The following is a 22,736-nucleotide window of genomic DNA, read 5'->3' as shown; positions in this document are numbered from 1 at the left end:
TATGAAGCCACAAAATGAAGTACATTCAACAAACAAACTTCTGAGCCAGGCGGGGAAATGCAGATTTGGAGATTTTCAGAGCAATTCAGACTAAGCCAATTTGTGCTGCTTTTACCTTTGCTGGAGGCTCTGCTATTTCCTAGTTGTGTACCTGTGGCCAGGCTAACTCCATCTCTCTCTGTCTTCGTTTCACCCTCTGTGAAGCGGGATTGTAATAGTACCAACTTAAATATGGCGGGACGCGTAAGTGAGTTACGTTGTTGACCAACAGTGGTGCCCGCACATAGTAGGAATGTGACCCTCAGAGCTCCACCTTCTAGTTCATTAATTAATTGTTTTTCCTCCATAGCTAGATTTTTCACTCTCCACTGGTGAATACAGCACTGTGCAGATTATTTTAGGACCTGAGCACCATTAGTTGGAGATGCGGGTGAACCTGGAAGTTACTATATTTGGATTTTGCCTCTGACTTAAACAGGAGAGTGGACTGGCTGCTCGGTCTGGTTGCTAAGCATGGCAGTGAACACATCTCCAGCCCTCTGAGAGCAGGAAGCTGCTCCTCGCTCGTCTTTCCATCCCTCGTCGTTCTTTGCTCAGTGCTGTGGGTTACTGCACTTTTCCTATAAATGTGTCTTGTGTGGGTTAAGCTTGCACTCACGGGCTCCCAATAAAAGTTGGGCTGGCCACTTACCTACATTTTAAACATTTGTTTCAGGGAGAGAAGTTTTTGTTTTCGTTTTCTCAGCCAAAAACCTCTCAGTCATAAATGACTCAGGCGTCCTTGCTCAGGAGTGTAAATCAAACATTTTACCTCTTTCAGCGTGTGGAGAGCGTGAGTGTTGGGGGCGTGGGGATGCAGGGAGTTGTTGGTGTGTTGGGTGATGAGTGGCGGGCTCCAGGTGGCAGGTCAGTGAAGAATAAACTAGGCAAGTGAACTTTGCTCACAAAGTTTTCTTACTAAAGCCTTGTGGATGTGACTGTCCCTTTGTTCTCCTCTAAAGTGCAACAGGTTTGCTCATTACTGGTTTGCTCATTACTGGTTTGCTTCTTTCTCCAGACTTGTGCTTGACTCTGATGCCGACTTTTTAAATTCATTCTTGATTTTTTGATTTCTTCCTTTTGGTAAAAGACCTCAAAGTTTGGCGTACAGATCCTGGCTCCATCTTCGACCTCGATCCCCTGGAAGACAATATTCAGTCTAGAAGTCTCCATATGCTCTCTGGTACTGCTTACATTTTGAGTTCCTCCCCATTTATGTGGTTTTGTCCTGAGAGTGAAGCTACTCTGAGCCGTAGAGGCTCGTGGTAACAACTGTGTGATGTAAATTGTAAAGCTGAGGATTTGAAAAACAAAACAAACAGAGGAATAAATACTATGCTGCCTTAAAATACCATTCATCATTTATGAAAGCAAAATCGCAAAAGGGCTTTTTAAATATATTTTAGATTCGTTTGCTCTAGATTCACTGAGAAAGGTGTCCAGACATTCCTGATGTCTGCTTTTCATTAGTGAATGTGATTTTATAGGTTTTTGGGGGCTTTCAAATTCGGTCTTTGGAGTGCACTAAAGTGCTGAGACAGAAGTTTGTCATGGAAAACACTGTTCCAACATTTTAAAGGTAGATATTAAGAACCATATATAAAACAGTGGGGAGGTTTTCTAAATAGCATCATGAACGTGTTAAATTAAAATAGACTTTTAGGTACCCTTAAAATGTATCTCTGAGTGTTTGTATAACACAAAATTTATAGTGTATAGATATGCAGGTTTATTTGACTTTTAATTTAGACCGCATGTTTCCAATTAAAAGCAAAACCTGAATGGTTTGGCTATTTGGGTACAGTGACAGCATGGTTTAACATTTCAAGCTCTTAGATAGTGTTTAACAGACTGAAGCTGTGACAGTTATGCAATTATTTTAAACAATATAAATAGATGTATCACATCCATTGGGTCTAACTCTATCCCCTGATTTATATTCCACATTTAACTACTGACATTAATGAAACTGAAAGCCCAAGGCAAAGTAGGGACTCTAATACTTTTGTAATCAGTTTGATACACATCATCTGCCAAATTGCCCTTAAACTTTCTGAAGATAAAGAAAAGGCAACAAATGCTGTATGCTTGGGGATTCTTGAAAACGATTATGTCTAACCAGACATTACGTTTGATAGAAATATTTTAGTTTGCCGGAGTTTTCTTAGTTCTTGTCAATTTCCCATCCCCCATTTTTCCTTGAAAATCTAGACTTACAATGAGTTTGAATGATTATTCAACATTTATACGTTTGATGCAATGTGTGCTGACATTTGGTAGAAGGTGACTAGAGCTTGTAGTAGTTGAGCTTTGGGTTTTTTATTTAGTAAGAGACTGTTTTTCTTCCTTGTTAAACTTTTAAGTAATTTTTCTTCTTCTTCTTCTTCTTCTTCTTCTTCTTTTTTTTTTTTTGTTCTTCAAGTCACTTACTCACAAACCTGAATATTTTCCCTCCAATATAGAAAAGGCGAATCACTACAGGAGACTCCGTTCTCGGTCTCACTCGAGCAGTACTTTTGGTACAGGTCTGGGAGATGACAAGTCAGAAATATCTGAGATTTACCCTAGCTTTTCATGCTGCAGCGAGGTAACCAGACCGTCGGATGAAGGAGGTAGCAAACATTAACCAGTCTCAGAGAACAGTAATGCATTTTTGTAAACATGGCACGAGTGCTTCTAACATTCTTAACCTTTGCACAAACATGGAGCCTGGGTGCATTTGAAAATTTTAAATTCTGTTTAGAAAGTTGGGTCCTTTTCTTTTAAACTACTAATTTGCCTTCCTGCATGTTTGTTTTTCCTGTCTTGCTTCACTCTTTTCACAACCAATGGATCTTTAAGGACAGAAGGGTCTTGGGACCTGCTACGTGAGTCTGTTTCACAGTTGGATGTGACGGACACATGCAGCCAGAGCGGACACTGGAGTTCTATGGAGCTTCTAGCTGATTTCCATTAAGGAAAATCCATCTTATAGTTATATTTGAGTAACTAAGAGGGGTGGCTCTGAATTTGTATGCATTGCAATATCAATATATATTTGCAGACAGAGCTAGGTCTTGCCTAAAGCAAATTGGAGGTGATACTTGAGATATGAGATTTTTTTTTAAGTGGAAAAATGCTATTGATTGTTAATAATCTTCCTCATATTTCCTGTAGTCATCCTCTCTTCTGTTTCTGCATCCAAGCTAGTGGGTTAGGTCTAGACCTTTTCGCTGAAATTGTTTTGGATGCTAAACTAATCCTGAGGATAAAAGTCTTACATCAGATATTTAAGACTATGGTGCGGCTACAGTTTGGTGCTGTGGGCAGTGGGGTGAGGGGGTGAGGGGCCAGCAAGCATAAGAACTATTGGAATCCTGAATTTCCTTTTCAACTGCAGAGGTCATATCACTGGGAATAAATCCCTGAGGCAGGCAATTTTGATGCTGAGCAACTTGACATGGGGAGCTTGGGGTGGGGGGGGCGGGGGTTGGGGAGAAAGTAAAGTGACGGAAGACCAGATGAGAGCATGAAAACTCCTGCAGTTTTGTGGTGGTTATTTCCATCCGTTTGAATAAAGGTTAAAATCAGTTACATCCCATACTTCTTAAATTACGCATTTAGGCTGGCCCTAGCTCAGTAGAAAGTTCTTTTTGTTTTGCTTTGTTTTTTGTTTTTTAATGTTTCAGCTTTACTGAGGTACAATTGACATACAAAGTTGGAAGATATCTGATGTGTCCATTGGGACGATCTGACATATGAACACGTTGTGAAGGGACGACCCCCCCCTCCCCCGGCTCTGTCTAGTTCATTAGCCCATCCGTCACCTCCCAGAGTTCTCTCTTATTCGTGTGTGAGAGAACACTCGCCTTCTACTCTCCTAGTAGATTTCAACTAGGCAGTACGGGGTTGTCAACCATTGTCACCGCACTGTACGTTAGACCCTCGGAGTCTATTCATTTGAGAGCCCAATGTGTGTACCCCTTTCCAACTCCCCCCACTTTCCCCCCACCCCTCAGCCCCTGGCAACCACTTTTCTACTGTTTCTATGAGTTTACTTTTTTTTTTTTTCCTTTTTAAGATCCCACTTTGCTAGAAAGTTTTAAACGATCTCCTTTCTCTACGATTCTAGTGAAGAATTTGTCAGTTAGTTTTGCTCTCCTGTAGATAAGATAGATAAGGGCGATCTCCCTTTTCTGTAACTGCCTCTCTAGGAAAGGGTTCAAGTAACTTCTTGAGTTTTTTGATTTTGGATTTAGGGTTCTTGGCTTCGCCCTTCTGTGTCCTCTGTGGTTCTGGAGGTGCACGATACTGTTGATGCTTGATGAGATGAACAAAACCCAGAGCAAATACAAGAACAAATTTTGATTCATCTTAGTCACCTTAGCTCAGTGCAGCATTTTAGAGTTGATGCAAGGTACCTTGGAGGCTTTGCTTCAGCAGTGACCCTTCCCCTTGTCTGTGTACACCCAACACAGCACTCATTCATTTATTCGCCAAATGTTTATTGAGTGTTCTTTGTACCCCAGCCAAGAGCTAGGATCTGGCGATGCATATAGCAGCAAACAAAAGAGATGTGCCTCTGGTCTAAGAGGTTAGAGTTTGGTGGGGGAGCCCTGACATTAAACAGATACTGACCCAACTCTTATGTAATTAAGAACAGAGCAAGTACTGTGAGGGGAGAGCATGGGGGCTACAAGATGTGTAACAGGGGACTTCCATCTGGCCTTGATGTCAGCGAAGCCTTTTCAGGGAAGGGGGATTTGAGCAGAAACGCCAATGCTCGATGATGTTAACTAGGCCAAGGGGGCTTTGGGAGAAGAACGTCTTTGCGAGAACAAACAGAACTCTGAGACAGTGTGTCAGTGAGGTTTTCAAACGGAGGTGTCGAGTAGGCAGAGTTCAGAGAGAGGGCTCCATGGCACACAGCTGTGGGAGGTCTGGGATGAACCTTTGAGGAGAAGGAGAATTCAGACCCCCTCCCCCAGATGGGTCCAGTCCCTGGGCTGCTGTGAACTCTCCATTCTCTGCCTCCAGGGCTGCACCGTGAGAACCCACTGTTGTTCAATTACCCATTCTTTCTCCTCCTCTGCCACGCTTTTTTTCCCCTAACTATTTCTAGCAAAAGGACCCTATACTATGCCAAAATGAATGAGAAAATGTCTCCCTCGAAAGATGGTATACGTAAATATTTTTACAGTTATGCCAGAATGTAAGAGTAACACATGGTTAATAGGGAATACTTACTTTTTTTTAAAATGGAGGAGTTTCAGACTCCATGGGAGGGCAGTGAGCGGGGGGGAGGAGATTTCTGGCAGGAAGGTGTGTCTCAGGAGCTTAAATAATGTCTTATAAGATACGTTTAAAGATGCCTTGTCATGCTCATCCCTCTGTTATAGGGCCTAGACACTCTGCTCGTAGTGACATTCCCTATTTTGGAAAATAGATATTGAGGTAGGAAGCAAAAGTCAAGATGTGTCAGTAAGTGTTCTAATGCACATCCAAGCGATCTTATGGTACCTTAAGATATCTGCATTCATTCAAGAAGCTTTCGGACTACATGGGAATAGACGCCCAATTCCATTTATTTTAAGGGAAGCAGGCACGTTCTATCGATTGGCACATTATGTCTGTATTCAGATGATTAGTGATGTAGCAAACCTAATGTGTTCAAAACAATATCCTCACTCCCCGCCTTCCCCCCCAGGAACCTGCTCTTTCTCAGGTTCCCAGTTTGCTAACTGGCAGCCGCAGCTGTCCAGATCCTGCGATCCAACCCCGTGGAGTCATCCCTGGCTCCTGTCCTTTACTCACACCGGCCTCTAACCCATCAGCAAATCTTGTCAGCTCTACCCGGAAAAGTGCACGCAGAATCCAAGTGCTCGGGACCCGTCTGCCTTGAATCATCACAGTAGCCTCCAAACGGTTTCCCGCTTCTGCTCTGGCCTCGCACACTGCCAACCCTCTGTTCTCCACTTGGCAGCCGGAAGGAGCTTTCTGAAACATAAGTCAGACCCGTCTTTCTTCCACTACCGTTTCATTCTGAATATAACCCAGACCCTCACCATCACCTACAAGGCCCTCACCTGCTCTGGGCCCTGGCTGCTACCCTCAGCTCATTTCCTCCCATTTTCTGTCCACCCCCATCGTCCTGTCTCCCCGCTTTACTCAAACCTTCCAAACAAGCTCCCACTCTGGGCCTTTGGACGCAAAGTGCTTCCCTGCCTGGAACATTCCTTCTCATCCCGTATTTGCTTCTGCCTAGTCCCACTTTTTTCCACGATTCTGCTTAGATGTCACTTTATCAGAGAAACCTTCTCTAACGACCAGAGATAAAATAGTACCCTTTCCTTTCCTGTCTGTCCCTTTATCCTCCTTCTTTCCTTCCATTAGCACTTGGCACTCCGGGAGATATTATATATTTCTTTTTTATTTGCTCATCTGTGTCTGCCTCGCTAGAACAGAAGCCTCACAAAAGTGGAATTATTGGGTCTTTTGTTCACCGATCTCTCTCCAGCCCTTAAAATTAACGCTCAGCAAGTATTTGGTGAATGCACAAAATGGCCAAATTAATATTTTTTTCTGCTCATTTTTTTTTAATGGAGGTATAATCGACCTATAAGATGGTATAATCGACCTATAACATGGTATTAGTTTCAGGTGTACAACGAACTTAGAGCTTAAAAACTAGAACTGCATCTATAAGTATATATAGCATAATTATTTTTTAAAATACAAGTCTACTGTGGAAGGCGTTTTAAAAAATTCTTCCATTTTTGTTTGGATGATGTTTTGATATGTTTCAAGGACATTAAAGCATAGCTGAAAGAAAAAAAAAACACCAAAACCCTAAAATGGAAACATTCCCAGTGTTGTGTTGTGTTTTGTTTTCCTGATGGGGGAGGGAAGGAGTAGTCTCCATGACTTTTTGGTTACTTTGAAATTTAGGGTCCCCTTTGAAATGTGTACTATGCTGGGCCCTGGTAAAGAGGTGCTGATTGACTCCACAGAAGGAAGAAACTTCTATGATCTTGATGGCTATTTGATGAAACCCTTTAGTGTCTTGAGTGTTGCTTTAAATACCATTCTAGGGGCGCCTGGATGGCTCAGTGGGTTAAAGCCTCTGCCTTCAGCTCAGGTCATGATCTCAGGGTCCTGGGATCGAGCCCCGCATCGGGTTCTCCGCTCCGCGGGAGCCTGCTTCCTCTTCTCTCTCTCTCTGCCTGCCTCTCTGCCTACTTGTGATTTCTCTGTCAAATAAATAAAATAATTAAAAAAAAAATAAATACCATTCTAGAAATTGAAAAGAATTTTAAAACCATACTTGTTAGTGGTAATATGAAGAAAAAAAGAAAATGTAAGTATTCAGAAATGCCATTTTTTGGGTCCAGATTTTGTTGATTTTTTTAAAGATCTAGATTAGGATTTTATATGATGGAATGCACTAAGTCCCAGAGAGAGGCCCTGTAATAGTGGGTTCTCTCCCTGTCGTGGAGGGTGTGTGTGTGTGTGTCCACGTTGCATTGCAGAGGACACAGCGCCGGGCCACAGGGCAAGAGTGTGGACTTTACCCTTGCTCTCGCCCACGTGGCCTGAGTTCTCTGGAGGCCACCTGACGTTCCAAGGCGCATCTGTAACCAGAAGTCTATAGAATAAGAACTCTCTAAGAGATTTTACGTTCTCCTAAGCTAAGTACCATCAGTTTAAACAAACTTTTTTTTTGTTTCCCTCTCACTTCTCTATGTGTGAGAATGTGTTTCTGTTTTAAAGATAATCTGTTGTACTTTGTGAATCAAATGGCTGGGCAGTTAGGCGAGTTATGCTTTAAGGTCCTTCCTATGAGTCAGAGGAAATTCTGATTTTTGGGACAAAGCGTCAAACAATTGGTTCCTTTCCTTGAGGCAAAAGTACCCTGTTTTCATTGCTCACATTTGGTTTTCATGAGCCTTAACATAGAGGCCCTCTCCTTTAAGTTTGTATCATTGTTTCCATTATGTGTTTCTCATGATATTCTCTCCCTCTTGCTTTGATTGCTGAATATTTTCATTTTCTTATGTGATTATTTTGGACTTTCTTACTCTTCCATCGACTTTCCAAGGTATTAAGTTACCAAAGGATTTTCATTTTACATCTCTACTGTGTTACTTTGATTCAATAAAAGAGGCTTTTATTTAAACTTGATCTAATTTTGTTTTGATTCTTGAATAGTATTATTTGAAATTATCTTTATTGCCTTTTGGTATCAGATTAGGTTAACTCATTTTCACTTGACACACGGTTCTGTGACTGGCAATTCTCCTGACGCTTCTTGCTTATTTCACTGTGAGATTTTTCTTTGATCTTTGTGTTTGTCTTCAGGCCACTTGCCTGCAACATCTTTTTGCCTTCTGGTACAGAGATTTCTTCTGCTGCCCCAAACTCACGGTGGTCTGTGTTGCTAGTATTTGTGTTTGCAACCTTGCCCAGGGTTTTTGCCCTTCTCAGTTTGAGCTGGAGTTCCATTTGGCTTTTGTGGTTTTTGTGTTTTTTGTGTATTTTGTGTTTTCTGATTCCCTCTGGAGCCGAGAGGCTAAGGGAGGGCGATGGGGAAGGAAAAGCAGATGCACTTTTTAAGACAGACATTGGTGGTTTTCCAACCCTATGAACTTTTCCATTTTGTTGCGAAGGAATCTGATGGGGATGACCTAGTCCTGCCTTCACCGATGAAAAATGAAGGTTCTGAATTCAGTGACTATTCCTGCAGGGCGGTGCTTATAGCGTTCCAGCCCAGGCACCATGTCCTCAACAGAGGTTAGGTTGAGGGAGATGCTTTAGCACCTTCTGGAACTCTCAGTCGATTGCCTGGAGGTGGACCGAGAGGGTGATGCGCCAAGTAGGGAGCTGAGTACCCGAAATCTATGGGTGTTTTAAAAGCACCCATAATGCCATCTGTTCATTCACCAAAAACTTATCTCCCCGACGCATGAGACACTAGAAACAGAGAAAATAAAGATATAGTTACTGGCCTTGAAGAACTCACCTTCTGGTGGGAGGGCTGGCTGCATTAACCCATTGCGCTCAGGAAGGTGCCATGTGGAGTGACACCTGGAGTCGGAGTTAGCCGGGTGCGGAATGGGAGAGAAGTGTTTTTGGCAGAAAATCAGCAGATGACAGAACACAGCACATTGGACACTCGCTGTGTTCTGGCGTATCGGAAGCCCAGCGGCTTGTGTCGAGGAAAGAGGCTGAAGACCAGAGCAGAGCATGGGGAGGGCCAAGCCAGTCTCTGCAGACAGGGTGCAACCGAAATCTCCTTTCTGGGCACACTGCGTGGGCTCCTGTCCTGCGGGAGATTTAGAGGCTGCAGAGAGCACCGGTTCCTGAGGCTGGTAGGTCACTGGGTCTCTGACTTGGAAGTTTAACCCACTCTGGGAGCTTGTCTGGATCAGGATCTCGTCTGCACTGGCTGATTTAGATTCTGCCAAGAGAACAGACTCCATGGGCTCCACGTGACCAGAAGGCCTTCTAAGCAGTCTTGCAGAGGCGCTCGTGGTGCAGAGACAGCATTGTTGGTTTTTATTTCAAGTGTCACAATGTTTCTCATAGCTGACATTCATCACTGATATAGAAGAGCAGGAATGTCAAGATCACAGCCCCTTCTTACTCTCAGGACTTCCAGACTCCAGACAAAGGAGCCCACGGCTGGGTGTTGGATAGGCAGCTCAAATCTCATGTCAGAACCAGTGTCTTATTTCCTGTCCTCCCAAACGAACACACACACAAACAAACATCTGTTCTTGTCTCTGTTCACCATCGCAGCTGATGACACAGTCATTCAGAAAAACATACCAACAAACCAGGGGCATCCTTGTCGCCTTTCTTCTCTCACACTTTACATTCAAGCCATTTGTACGCCCATTGGCCCTGTTCACGACGGAGCTGTCCTCAGTCCAGCCTCTCCTCACCAGGTCCAGGGATCCCCCGACCAAATCCCATCCCATCTCTTTAAGAGCTCAGAAATAGGCTCCTGGTCTTGGTCATTCCATTCGCGCCCTCTTTGATCTGGCCTTGGCCGGACTGCCAGTGATCCTTTAAAAACCTGCATCAGCTCTCATCATGCCCTTGCTCAAAATTCTCTAATGGTTCCACTCACGCTTCAGCTGAAACTCAAGAGCCACGGGCTACAAGGTGCTATATGGTGTGGCTCTTGGTCATGTCTCCAGTTTCATCTTCTCCCAGTCTATTTGCTGCAGCCACCCGGGGCCGTCTGGCCGTTTCAGCACGTTAGGCCTTCTCTCGCCATGGTTCTTTGCCTACAACACTCACTGATGCTTCGTGGCTGGCCTCCCTTTCTCCAGGTCTCTGATTAAATCTCAACTAATCAGAAATGCTTTCCTTGACCTCTCAACCTAAAGAGACCTCAACCCTCATACAACTCCCTATTCCTTTACCCTGCTTTATTTTTCTCTAACTCTTTTTTTAAGATTTACTGAAGCATAGTTGACATACAAAATTTGTACCTGATGTCCAAATTTTGATGGGTTTGGACATACGCATAGACCCATGATACCATCACCACAAGCAAGGCACTGACCTTGTCCACCACCTTGAAAACTTTCCTTTTGTGTGTGTGTGTGTGTGTATGTGAGTGATAAGAACACTTAACATGGGAGCTAGCCTCTTAACATCTTTTACAGTACAGAGTAGAGTATTGTTAACCGCAGGAATAGTGTTGTACAATAGATCTCTAGAACCCATTCATTTAGCATAATTCAAACTTTATACCCATTGAGCAACAATTTCCCATTTTCCCCTCCCTCTGCCCTTGGCAACTGCCATTCTGTTCTCTGTTCTACGAGTTTAACTGTTTTAGACATCTCATATTAATAGAATCATGAGGTATTTGTCCTACTGTTGGCTTATTTCACTTAGTGAAAATTATTTATTTCACTTATTTCACTTCGTGTAATGTCCTCTAGGTTCATCCATGTTGTCATAAAGGATAGGATTTCTTTCTTTTTTAAAACTGAATAATATTCCATTGTATGTCTGTATCATTTTCTTTACCCATTCACCTGTCAATGGCCACTCGGGCTGTAGTTATATCTTGGCTATTTTGAATAGTGCTACAGTGAACCAGGATCAAAATCACAGTGAGATATGACCTCTTATCTCTTAGTTTGGCTGGTATCCAAAAAAAAAAATCCCTCAAAAAAACACAAAAGATAAATGTTGGCAAGGATGTGGAAAAAGTGGAACCCTTTACACTATTGGTGGGAATGCAGAATTATGCAGCCACCATGGAAAACAGTATAGAGGTTCCTCAAAAAATTAAAAATAGAACTACCCAGCAATTCCACTTCTGGATATACATCTGTTACTCTTTTTTCTACCTGATATTTCATTATGTATTAATTAATTATGGCTCTCCCAGAATATAAACTCTATTAGAACAGAATTTTTCTGCCTGCTTTGTCCTGAATTTTATGACTAGTATCTTGGACAGTACTTACAAAACACTTAATAAATATTGTTGATACATAAATATATTCAAATTAAAGTCTGAAATACAAAGAAATAGCTTCGCTACATGTGCTAAATCATTAAAACTTGGTGTTAGTCTTTATTAAGACTCTTAATTAGACTCTTAATTAGAGCCAGTTGGGTTGAGGGTAACAGTGCAAAAGTAAGGCTTATTATAGTTTCTTTAAAAAGCAGGAAGGTAAGATATATCACTGAAGCGTAACATTGTAGCCCATGTTTATTACAAAGCCGGAGTTGGCACTGAACTTTCCTAACCAAGCAATCAGTAAAGTATTCCCACCTTACCACTTCTGTTCTCATACAAATACTTCTCATTTCAGTGTTTTATTTCACTTGTGACAACTGTCCTTAGTAGGGACTTAATAAAGTGAAAGTGCCCTTCAGAATTCTGACATTCATACCTTGTATGGCGTCTGTCTCAATGTACTCTAGTTTACTGTTTGATCATGAACTCCACAGTGGCAGAGAATGAACATGCCTTTTAGCTCTCTTTCCAGTACCTAACTCAGGTTGGGGAATGCTCCACGAAGAAATGGTGAGTGGGAGGAGACAAAATGAGAGGACAAATCATCTCTTTCCTAGACATAGTGAAGTCCACAGAATGTATCCTTAATTCCTAAGGATAACAGGCATCATTAAAATCTCAATTTACCATTAAATTGAGAACAGAAATATCAAGTACAGGCACAATAATAAATTCTTAGTATATTTGAAAAGTGATGGATTTGCATCCAACCAGCAGCGTTTTGAAATCTCCTTTAATATGAACAGTGTCCTTAAAGTCACAATCCTTTGCTCAGTATGTGCATTAATTTTTCTGTTGATTCTCTCTGCCCATTGAGGATTTATGTTTTATGATTTACAGATGGCATTCTGCCCCAAATTCAGCATCACTGGTTTTTTAATGGTGAGCGTGGTTTTAAAATTAGATAACCGGAACGACCAACTAGGAAATGCACTCCTGATTTTGAACTCTTGGCCTTCATTTAATCTAAATGTACCAGTATTTCTCTTGGGACCAGTACTTTGTTTTTCTGGTTACTGATCAGCAGGCATAACCCTCTGAAAAAATCCAGTCCTTTCCTAGCCTGACTTCTGCAAAGGAAATACCTTCAACAAGAAACTTTCAGTTGTACCACTTCCCTACTGTATTTGAGCGTTGTTTCCAATCTGAATTTCGAGAAATGTGTGATATCCATCAAAAAATGTTGTTTTAAGTGTCCACACTGAAGTGTAGGAAGATTTAAAGAATTGATGACTGGGATACTTCTGTGACAAATTTCGGAGATAAATTTCTGTGATGAAAGTAGTCCGTAGGAAAATAAATGAGTCCTTTATAATGGAAGAGCTGCCAAGTACACGATCATACTTAGCTTTTGAGCTAGTGCCTGTAGAAGCAGCCTACAGGAAAGCACACCCTGCATGCTGTTAGGAACTTTTAGTTAGTCCTGTTGCACCCCCAAGAAAAAGGATCAGGATTCTGACCGAATTCGAAGTCCTTAGAGAAACTCCTATTCCTGGTATCATTAGACTGGGAATGAAAGAAACGTCCTAAGTGTCCTTTTCTGAGTGTGAAGTTGGGAAAAGGATCAAATACTAATGAAAAGCACTTGTTCTGAGATGCACATGTGTCTTTCATTGATTTGCCAAAATTAAATCAAAGGGTTCCATATGTGTCTGAAGGAGAAACATCTGACACTTAAAGTAGCAAACAATAAAACATTAAAAGTATATTTCCTGCGAAGCTGAGCTGATTGGGGAAAAGAGAAGGTTTGATCATCAGGAAGGAGATAGATGGGGCCCACAGCATATGTGTCCAAGGGGAAACTTTAGAAGAGCCTTGAAAATGGTACAGTGACGCACGCGGAGAGGGAGAGAGTAGCTTTTCCATATTGGTGAACATTAGTAATGAAAATGGAAATAGTCCTTTTTGGTTTGTATGGATCAAATTTAATGTCCAGATTGGGTAGTAAACTGAGTATACATGTGTTATTTATGTATCTGTCTTAGATATAAAACAGTCATAATGTTACCTTTGTAGTCATGAATTTCCTTGCTCTCCCCCACTTCCTGTTTCATCCAGGTTCCCCACATCCCTCCACCCCAGGCCCCAGGCTAGGAGGTCATGGGGATTGGATCCTGATTTTAGATTTCCATGGGCTGCTGCAGCTGGGTGCTGGACTGAGTTTCTGCGTTTTGTTTGGTCGTTATCTGCTGTTGTCCCCGCTCATTGTTGTGTGGTTTCCCTCTTGTGGCCAGATTCCCTACTCCTTAGTGCCTAATCCTGTCCCAGAAATATTCCTAATCCGCCCATGCCACATTCTTCAGACATTCCGGTTTTTGAACTCTGTCTACTACCATGTACCCAACCCACGTTTAGTGAACTTATTTACCGGCCCGTTGGGCTCTTACCTGGATCCTGTCTTCATGTCTTTAACACTGTGTGCCTTTGATTCCAGTGACCTGTTGCTCATCTCCTTACCCAACTGTAACTTTTACACCTGCCTATTGGCTCAGCCCCAGCCATGCCATATAAACTGAAGCTTGTGTTCTAGGAGAGCCGGACAATCTTTTACACTCGTTTCCGTATCTTCAAATCATGTCAGGGACACACTGGTTCCATTTCATATGTGTCTATTGGTCGAAAAAAGTGTGCTTGCTCATTCACAAGTATTACCATTATCGAGATGTGTCTACATGTGATATTTGGTGTGGCTTGTCACCAAAGGCATCTTATGTAAAATGGTATCTGGGAACGACTCGTGGATTGGTCATTATTTCCTACGAGTCAGTATTAGAGTTGATCAGCGCAAGTATAAACCAAATGCACAGTCTGTTTTTAAGTCTTTAAAAATATGCTACGAAAAACAGTGTTATATATGTTTATCTGACAAGTATTTATAAATATCCTCTACAATGGCATAATGAGACTTCCTTTCATTGTACTTGAATAATGAATCTTTCTAAATGAGATTGACTCACACAATATTGGTGGTAGTGTTCACTGAGGAAAACTGGGATTTGCTATGAGCTGACTTTATAGTCATGGCATAGTTTGTGTGCAAAAGCTAGATTCAGCACTGTGATTTACCTAATGGAAACAGTATCCTGTGTCCCTGTTATCCTTAAATTCTTTATTGTTTTCATCTTATCGAGGAACTGCCCCAAATTATTTCTTTCTTGTCAGAAAACTACAGATATCATATATATATATATATATTTATATATATATATCTATCTCCATACTGTGCATTCCTTTATTTCTTTATTTTCATTTTTGTTTTATTTTGGGACACAGCATATATGTGTATGAGCAGTTACATATCTCATTGATTTTGTGCCATGAGAACATGATATTGAAGACTATAATTTGGGGCAGAAATTATTTCCTTTTCTCTCAGTGACAATCCTACTTATATCTGTGGTTTCTGTTATAGTTACAAGTTGGGGAGTTTATCCTGGATTAGATAGCTAAAATATGAAAAACAAATCTGAGGGAAAAATACACAAGTTGATATTTAAATCAAAATGTAAGTGTAAATTGGCTACATTATTCTGAAGCAAAATAGCAGATATTCTTAACTCTAAATCTCTCTAGTTCTGTTCAAACCACAGTATGTCTTGGTTTACTTCTGCCAGAGAACACTCACAGACATTTTTTCTAGAGAAAAACCAGATAGTTTTGAAATGAAAATGCACTGCTTTTCTGGGCTTGTGAGACTAAGTTTAACTGGCTGATCATTTAAAAATAACTAATTTTGTGTTTCTTTTTTTTTTTATATTTAGGAACAGCAGAGCCCCAAAACAATATTTTAGAAATTTTTAGTTGGGGGCAACTAAGCCAAATATATAAATGAAATGGTCAGGTGTAATTCACATAGGCATAGTTTTGAAAAGCTTATAACCTACATGCTTCCTTTTATACTTAATAGGTAATTAGGAATCTTTTACATCTGATTTATATTTGACTAACACAACATTATAAATCTATTATTTAAATTCAGAGAAAAAATGGTTAAACAATCTTCTGGACTTAATTATGTTTGCAAGTAAATTCTTAGCATGTCTGTAGAGCTTGTCACTATTCTGATGCTGACTTGGGGAAATACCATTTTGCAGCCTGTGTCCTACAGAAAGATTTTGAAAATTGTCAGGTGGCATCATGATGGGGTCTTCCTCGCTCAGTGGGAGAGTGTTGAAGTCATATTAGGAGGTGGGGCTTGAGCACAGACTTGAAACTATTCATACAGAATAAGGTGACCGAATGACGTTTTTCGGGCTAAAATAGGATACTATTGACAAAGGGAAGAAGAAACACACACACACACACACACACACACACACACACACACTCCAGAAACTTATCAGATGCCAAAATGACCCTTAAAAGAAATCTGAAAGCCATTGGTTCAGAAATAATGCTATTCCCTATGATTTGAGCTGGCTTTTCCAAAACAAATGCCTCCTTCTCACTATAATTTCTTCCGAGATGTTCTAGCATTCCTCATCAACCACAAACACCTAAGCTTCCGGTGGCGTTTGTACCCCCAAGTGTACCACAGAGAAGTCAGTGAGAGCAAGAGTCACCTCTGTGAGCAGAATAAAGCTGCCCCACACACCTCTCCACGCATTCAACCTTTCTTCTCCTGCCTTTCCCTTCCTCTCACTCTGGTCTGCCCGCTGCAGGAGCGAGTGGTCAACGGGGTCTGACTTCACATAGAGGCCTCAATGCTAGAAGCTCCTCTGCTCCCCAGACCCCAGAGCTCTCTTTCACAATTCTGACCTCACAGTGTTCCTTTGCAAACTGATCTTATTCTGTCTTGTCATTTCTTCCATATCATTTTGGTTCATATGGTCAAGCGTTTGGGTTCTAGAGTCAGACTGTTGGCATGTAAACACTAACTCCATGGGGCTCTGATAATTTTTACTGAGTTACTAAATCCCTGTAAACTTCAGATTCTCCATCTGTAAAATGGGCACTTTGCCACGTGTAAAATGGTGATGGTTTCTCCAGCTAATGCACGCGACACGCTACACACAGTGCCTGGCATGTTGTAAGTAGGGGGACAAGCTGTGCTGACTGGCCTGAGACCAAGGGGCTCCCAGACAGCAGAACTTCCTTTGCTGCAACTGAGGGAGTCCTGAGCAAACCGAAGTCGTCCTCCTACTTGTAAGATCCCATTTATTTAAATGGCATTGTGTTCATATTTGATATTCCTTGGAAAACAGAGTCCTGTGATGCATCTCTCCCCGCTAAGTTTCACTGGGACACATACAGGTGATGAAATACTTGCACATGTTTTGAATTTTCTCAAAGGAGGGTTGCAATTGTAGTAATAGCATTCATCTAATAGAAAATGAAAATAAAGATGGTATTGGGGTATAATTGGAGAAAATTGTTAGGAAACTAGCATTGGCTTGAGGGATAATTTTTGAATCTGTGAGGACATTTTTTTGGCTGCACACTCCCAATCCCCGCCTTCCCTCTGAGATGGTAACCAGGTCTGGTTGAAACTTCCTGGTCGGCCCCCAGGAAGTGGGGTCGGCTTCCCCTGGTCTGCCCTCCTTGGACGGTGCTTCACAGCGCTTGCCTTGCCCTGAGTGCTGCATGTTAGTGGCTGAATGATTCTCCAGTGAGCTTCCTCGCCCCAAGATTTCTTCCCATAATCCCTGGTTGCTTCTCCAGTTCAGGGTTAAACATTTGCCTCTGCAAATAAAAACAGGTCATGGGGGAGATACGTGTTTTAGCCCCTTCCTGCAGCTATGACAGAACACGATAGAGTAGATAGCAGACTAACAACAGAAATTGATTTCTCATGGTTCTGGAGGCTGGAGGTCTGAGACTGGGGTGTCAGCATGGTTGAGTCTGGAGAGGGTCCTCTTCCCAGGTTGCAGACGGCTCTCTTCTCTGTCTTTGTCTCCACCTGATGGAAACAGAGCTAGCTAGCTCTCTGGCTTCTTGTGAGGCCACTAATCCCATTCATAGAGCTTCATTCTCATGACCTAATCACCTCCCAAAGGCCGCACCTCCCTATAACATCTTCTTGGAGGTTTGGATTTCAGCGGATGAGTTTTTGGGGAGCTGGGGAGGTGGAACACAACTATTCAGTCCATTTCAGGGGGAGAGTGGGAATTTGGGAATAACATATATAGGGTCACATGAGCCTCTACATTTGTAGAGGGTTTGTGTCGGGTTGGGGAGAAGGAAGCTGACAGTAACTAGTGGTTCTTTGCCGTGGCTGCTCATTTTAGTCACTTGGAAGCCTTCAAAAATAAGACACCGATGGTCAGTCCCCCCCCACTCCCACCCCAGAGATTCTGATTTAATTGGTCTAGGGGACCTGGACATACCATAGTTTTAAAAGATCCCAGGTGAGTTCCATATGCAGCCTGAGTGGAAACCCAGGAAGTAATCGACTCTCCCTGTCTCAGTTCCCTTTTCCTTCCCACAACTTCTGGCCCTTGCAAGAACTGAAAATTTAACATATGAAACAGTAATGATTGATTTTATTTTTACATATGATTTCCAAAGTTTGAGCACTTGTTTTTATGGCAGTGATGATTATGCATGTCTTTAGAACTTGGTGGTTTCAACTCAATTGTAGATTATCTCATTTTTATGATAAAGTCTGTTTATTCTTGGTTTATTATGCAGCAAGCTGGTTTCTTAGGCACTTGTCTCTTCACAGCTTATAATTAAAAACCAACAAACTAAAACCTGGAGGCAATCTGGCTTGTTTTTGTCTTCTGCAGTGAAGGAGAACTTTCTATTGTGCTCAGAATTTTATCAGATTAAAAAAAAAAATCATCTTACTGCTGTATTTGGCATGAATGTGGGTTCAGTACCCACTTGGGGATTGTGGAGAGAATCAGGTGCCTTGAGAAACTGAGGCTCTGATTTGGAACCCTTGATGGCACCTGAAAGAGCTATTTGAACAAAAAGGCCCACATCATGGGCCTATCTGATGACCAGTTAGCTCAACCACTTTGCTCATGGCCTCGATGAGAACTAATAAGGGTTTAGCTCATTATTTAATATTTATTTCGCTACCAGCAGTATCTTTATACTTTCTCATTTATAGTCATGTCTTCATTCATTTTAGCAATTCCCCTGTGATTGTCCAAATCAAGATTCTTTGTCTTTAAAAAACAAAAACGAACAAAAAAACCGAAACACACACACACAAAACATTCCACAGCTCATTAAGTTTTTTGACCCCCATTAGCTGATAAAACTGTAGTCAACTGTTAAAAAAATATGACAGTAATGTCATTGCATCCTATATTCTTTATTGGAAAGCTCCTGAAGGGTCATTTTTTCCTTATTCTGATTTAAAAAAAAAAAAAAAAGCAAGCCTCTGAGAAAAACCCCCAAATTATTTTCTCTGTTTGTGTTACATCTGTAGTTAGCTAATTGTTACAGACTGAATGCTTGTGTCCCTCCCAAATTCACATATCAAATTCCTGAACCTCAGGGTGACGATATTAGGAGATGTGGCCTTTGGGAGGTGATGGGGTCAAGAGGGTGGATTTAGTGCCCTTATAAAAGAGATCCCAGAGAGCTCCCTCATCCCTGCCTGCCATTTAAGGACTTGGGAAAAGGAAGCCGTGTATCTATGAGCCAGGAAATGGACCCTCAGCAGACACTGAATCTGCCAGCGTCTTGATCTTGGACTTCCTCATCTCTAGAACAATGAGAAACAATGTGTTGCATCAGCTGCCCAGCCTGTGGTATTTTTTTTTTTTTTTTTTTATACCAACCCTAATGGGCTAAGACATCAATAAGGCTCTACTTTTATTTCTATTTTTGCCTTTGGAGTTTGGCCATCTACTATGACGCTGTTGTCATTGTGAGGCTTTCAAAACCTCCACTTCATTTTGTAGGACATCAGACCTTTATCCTGGTGTTCCTTCTGTGCAGAGACCATTGCTCTGCTGCTTTCCTGCTTAATCTCCGAGCCTCTGTATTTTATTCTCTAAAGTGGGAATGATACCTGTTTTAGAGAGTTTTTCTAGCAATGACATGGCAATGTGGGATGCACTGTGCACACCGAAGATACTTCCATAATCCTCCTCTTCTTTTATCTACCCCAAGGGCATTCCCCACAGTAGGTGTGCTTCTTTTTGAGAATTTTTTCTCCTTTATTATTGTTCATTTACTCTACTGTGCATGTTTACACATATTTCCTTACTTTTCCAGTTTCAGATTTATGAAGCCTCCAAAAAAATGTTTCTTCTTCCATTTTCACCTTCTGTTTTATGATCTTCGTGTCTACTTACTTCTCTATCTTGGTTTTATCTCCATTCGTTGTAAGGAGAAGCATTAAATAGAAAATATTACTATTGGCTCCTTGTGGAAGAACTTTTTTGTGCACCAAAAGAGAGATTTGGGTTTTATAAATACTATGGGACATTCCAAATAGAACCTTAAATCCCTAGAGCTTTAGTGAGTTTCCAGATCTCCTGTCAGTAAATCTTACCAATGTGAAATAAAAATTGAGTCACACTTGTGTGTTTTGTTATTGCCTTAGGATAATGAAAGGTATTATTGTTTTTTTTTTAATTAAAAAATTTTTTTGGAGAGATAAGAGAGGGAGCAAATACACATGAGTGGGGAGTGAGGCGGGCAGAGGGAGAGAGGAGAGAGAATCTCAGATAGGCTCCACGCTCAGCATGGAGCCCAGTGTGGGACTCTATCTCATGACCATGACGAGATCATGACCTTAGCTGAAACTGACAGTTGGACGCTTAACTGTCTGAGCCACCCAGGTAGACCCTAAAGCTATTGTTCTATGGCTTTTAGGCTATTACAAGAAAAAAAACTCTCAACCTCAGGACTCTCCTATTGGAAAACCATCATGGAACCACCATCCATCTGTATCAGTGTTGGTGGAATCTGACCACTGTTTTAAGGAAGAGGGCATAATGTGTTTTTCTGTGATAAGAAGTCCTTGTTAGTTGCAAAATTAGCTTAACATCTTGCTTTGGCAAAACCTTTTGGGTTCCGTTATTTTCATGGAAGAAATAGCATACTCACATGGAATGGCTATCTTTCATTCAAATTCTTAATAAACCCAATTTCCAAAGCCATTGTTTTAAACTTACCATTGCTTATTTTGCCTACACATCACAAAAAAGAAATCAAATAGCAAAACAAAACAAAAAAAAGGCAATGCCTGCCTTTTCGTAAAATTGGCATTTGCTTTTAGTAAGTTGATTCCTCTGGGCTCTTAGTTATGTTTCTCATAGCTCTAATAGGAGCTTCCTAAAAACTCTTATATTGTGTCAGGTATAAGGTAGATAACAAAGTTTGATAGCCCTGAAGGAACATGCATTAAGCAATGCAGTTGAAGAGAGAAATGAAAATAGTCAATAAAGGCATGAGAAGAAAACTAAGAATGAGATAGATTATATTTACCCCAGTGTTCCTCCTTCTAAACTCTTTCCTGCTCTCTCCAACCTACACAGATTTAGGGAAAATACATCGCTTTCTTTTCCTACTGTATTTGACCGTACAGGAGCTCTTTGAAGGTCAGATCTGAGAAGCTGAACGAGTATGAATATACTTGGTTTCTAAAAAGCCAAAATTAGAGAACGCTGTTCAATAACATTCTCAAATTGTCAGTACTGGGATGATGACCACAGACGGACCATGTACACATCAACACATCACGGCATACAAGATAGCATGTTTAAAAATATTTTCATCATTGTCTTTTCCTGATAGTTTTTCCCCCCAAATATTTTAAGAGGGCTGTGCTTAACTCTGTACATCAAAATGTGAAGGTCACAGTTTGATAGTGTAATGAAGGATGAAAAGTTCAGTGTTTAGGTAGATTTATGAGGTTTTAAAATTTAACCTTTAGAATTTATAAGTAGATTAAAATAATAATTAATGAAGCAATGACTTGTTTACATGGTGAAAACCCAGTCTGGAGTCCTTGACTTACATATTTAACTTACTAAAAGCAACTTACATATTTAACTGAGTATTCAGAGCCATTTCTTCAGCTGGGGAAGGGACTGATGTCCGGGATCATTACTGCTCCAGAAGGGCAGTTGTTTCCGTCACCCCTTTCCTTTGATGCCTGGCATGCCTTGAACATAGTGGACAGTGACAGTTGCTAAGATTTATGGAGGCTAAGTGACGGGAAGTGTAGTAAGCCCTGTGCACACATTAACTCACTCAGTCAATATTTGCTGAGAACTGAAGGAGGGAAGAAATGAATTGTTCATGCTTGCAACACACAGAAATGGCTCTGTTCCTCAGCTAACTAAGTGGGCTTAGATATTTTTAGAGATTTCGTTATTTTTGCTTCATGAGTGAATTTTGACAATATTCCTGATATCTCTTGGCATTAAATATTTAAATGGAGTTGATAATGTTAAAAAGTGCTGTTTTCTGAAGTATTTTATATTTAACACTTACAATAACTTTAGAATGTAACACAGTCCAAGTGAAGATCTCAGTGCTTTCTCTTTGATGCCACATCTAGACTTTAAATAAACATGACTTCTAACAGCATTGCAATATAAATTAATTCAAGAACTTTTAAAAAATTCCTATTCAACCTAATACCATTATCATCTGGAGAACACATTTATGATTTGTAATTTTCTGATGATTAAACTTCTTTAAAGTTTAATGTTCTCATATATCATTAGAATGAATATACCAGTTAAAAAATATTAATTACTCATAGTACCCCAGAATTATATCTGCTTTATTCTTTTATTATAAAAACTGTCCTACATAAATCAACCTAGATTAATTAATGCTCAACCTGATTGAACAACACTGGCAACATGTTGTGGATTTTTATGGAAATTATATCATACAAGTTTTACTAATGTCTCATGTGAGTATTCAAAACCCAATGAAGAGTGTGCTACTAAAATCCTCTCATTTACAGCCAGCTCCTTGCTCCTGTTTATAAGTACTTACATTTACTTAGAGAGAAACACACACCCAAGCATACATCTACTGATTTTGTGGGGTTTTTATCTAGTTTCTGTGTTGGTTTCTCTAAAATTGGGTGTTCTTCAAAACAGGAACTGTGTCTTTTGATTGTCATATTTAGTGGTGAGAATAGCACAAAATGAGTGAACACTGTTTTGGTACTACTTTTCTTTCTTTTCTTTTGATGTAAAGGCTGTTTATGAAATTCTTTACATGGTTTGGTTTTTTAGGCTTT

The 22,736-nt window shown here is 40.8% G+C and overlaps 1 protein-coding gene across 1 annotated transcript in view; it reads left to right on the top strand.

The window, feature by feature from the left end:
• NEBL (nebulette) overlaps positions 1-22,736 on the top strand; it is a 362,472-nt gene that overhangs the window by 331,733 nt on the left and 8,003 nt on the right. The gene's annotated exons all lie outside the window — the stretch shown is intronic.

The sequence above is a fragment of the Meles meles genome, chromosome 7 (assembly GCF_922984935.1).
Source record: "Meles meles chromosome 7, mMelMel3.1 paternal haplotype, whole genome shotgun sequence".
NCBI lineage: Eukaryota > Metazoa > Chordata > Mammalia > Carnivora > Mustelidae > Meles > Meles meles.
Note: the sequence above shows the minus strand (reverse complement) of the source record. Positions and strands in the feature narration are given on the sequence as shown.